The 2,159-nt window shown below is 39.7% G+C and overlaps 1 non-coding gene across 1 annotated transcript; it reads left to right on the forward strand.

Annotated features, from left to right (window-relative positions):
• Positions 1 to 589: 589 nt before the first annotated feature.
• Positions 590 to 696, forward strand: LOC111904838 (small nucleolar RNA R71). Its single transcript, XR_002854650.2, has one exon. It is a non-coding gene; the product is annotated as a small nucleolar RNA R71 (small nucleolar RNA).
• Positions 697 to 2,159: the final 1,463 nt, after the last annotated feature.

Below are 2,159 nucleotides of genomic sequence, written 5' to 3' on the forward strand. Positions count from 1 at the left end.
CGTGTATGGCAGCATCATGATCATTGTGTCTTTTTTCAGACGCGGCTATGAATCTAGTGAATAACTCTTCTAAATCGGCTTTCTTTTCTACCGGTTCTTCCTTTTGGTATAGTCCCCTCTCCTTCTGCTTGTATTTCTCCTCCTTTGCCTTCTTATACTCTTCGTATGGTAGCCATTCCTTCTTAGGTTTTCGCCAATTTTCATCGTATCGATCGCCACTTGAATAGAAGACTTGAGCTTTCTTATTTCCATTCTCATCCAAATCACAATCCTTTGTGAGATGGGCCCCTCTACAATTTTTGCATCCTACCCTAATAGCATGGATTGTTTGATCCATTTTTGTCATTCTTCGATCTAGACTATCAAGCTTAGCTCTCACCGCCGCCATGCTATCATTTGCCGCGTTCACTACCCCCGACTTACTTCATTTCTCGGATTATGGTATTCTCTAGAGTGTTTAGAGAATTCTTCAATTAATTCTTTGATTACCGGGGCCGCCTTCTTTGTGAGTGGGCCTTGAGAATCAAGCAATTGCCTTGTGGTGACACTGACCCCATCATAGAAGATGGAGACCTCTTGTTGGCTATTAAGGTCATGGTGTGGGCAATTTCTAAGTAGGCTCTTGTACCTTTCCCAAGCTTCATAAAGAGATTCTCCGGGTTGTTGCTCAAAGTTGGCAATGGCTTTCTTTAGCTTGGCTATCTTGGAGGGCGGGCAGAAATGGTCTATGAACTCTTCTTTCATCTTGGCCCATGTGGTGACCAATCCGGGAGGAAGTGACTTTAACCAATCTTTTGCAGCTCCTTTAAATGTGACAGGAAGCATGCGAAGAAGCTGAGTCTCGCGTGGAACATTCGGTACGTTGAAGTAATCGGCCACATCATTCACTTCGTTCAAGTGCTTGTAAGCGTCTTCGTGATCCTTCCCGTAAAAAGGAATTTCCTTGAGTTGGGCGAGAATATGGCCTTTTAGTTCGAAAGTAGCGGTCGCGGGAATTGCGGGTTGCACAAGTCCCAGCCCGGTGTCATCAGCCATCCTTTTCTTCCATTTCCCCATGGGGACTTCATCAATGTTAGCCATTGTGATAGCTAACTCTTCTTCGGAATCGGTTTCGTGCTTGTAAGTATGCTCTTCTTCTTCGGTCTCGTACTCGATATCTTCTTGAATTGGTTCTTCAACTGTCAATGAGGCACTGGATGCTCCTGGTTTGCTGCTCTTCTTCTTGCTGAAAATGGATTTTAAGTTTTTGAGTGGTGAGCTTCTTTGAAGATGTGGTTTCTCCAACGGCTTTTCCTTTGCTCCTTCTTAGTGCGGATTCTGGGTCTTCCAAAGGAGGGACCAGAGGTGTATCAGATCCTCGGGTCATGAAACAACTGTAAACAATCAAAACAAAAGAAACAAAATGCGTAAAAAGAACAAAAACGAAATAAAAAAATAAAGCTAAAACAACGATGTACTCGCCGAGTCGGCACGAATGCACTCGGCGAGTTCAAGGCAAAAACTGAAAAAAATTTCAAGTTATCCTAAAAACAGAATTTTATTGAAACTAATTCTACTTATTGAATTACTTTGTAAATAACTTTGTGTCAGATAAATCCCACACAAAGGATCGATTAAACTAGAATTTAATATTAATTTTAGAACCGTTCCCCGGCAACGGCGCCAAAAACTTGATGTTTGTGAACTCACTTAGTTTTAAACCTACTTTTAATTATCAAATAACACCACAAAAGGCAGTGAACCAATCAATTGTGGTATAGCTAAATATGCAGGGTATCGATCATAGGGAACGGCAAATTAAAATTAAAAACCAATTTTATCTAAGTTAATTAATAAGTAGGGGTGTTCTCTAGTTTTACAAGACTAGAAACTTACTAACTATTAGTAATTTAAGACTAGAAAATAACGACTTAACTAGATTCAATAATTGGAAAGGAACTTCTGTTTAGTTCAACTTGGTTGACTCTATGGTTGATTTCAAGGTAATGGTGCAATGGATTAATTCTTTCGTTGGTTACCGATTCAAGTGATTAGATTCGTATTCACTACCCTAATCCTTAGCAAATAAACTAACTTAAACAGTGGCCAATTGTCTACTTTAATTAAATTCACTAGATTAATTATTCAGGTTAAGTTAGACTTGCAATAGTTAACTAATT

This window comes from Lactuca sativa, chromosome 2 (genome assembly GCF_002870075.4).
Source record: "Lactuca sativa cultivar Salinas chromosome 2, Lsat_Salinas_v11, whole genome shotgun sequence".
Taxonomy (NCBI): Eukaryota; Viridiplantae; Streptophyta; class Magnoliopsida; order Asterales; family Asteraceae; genus Lactuca; species Lactuca sativa.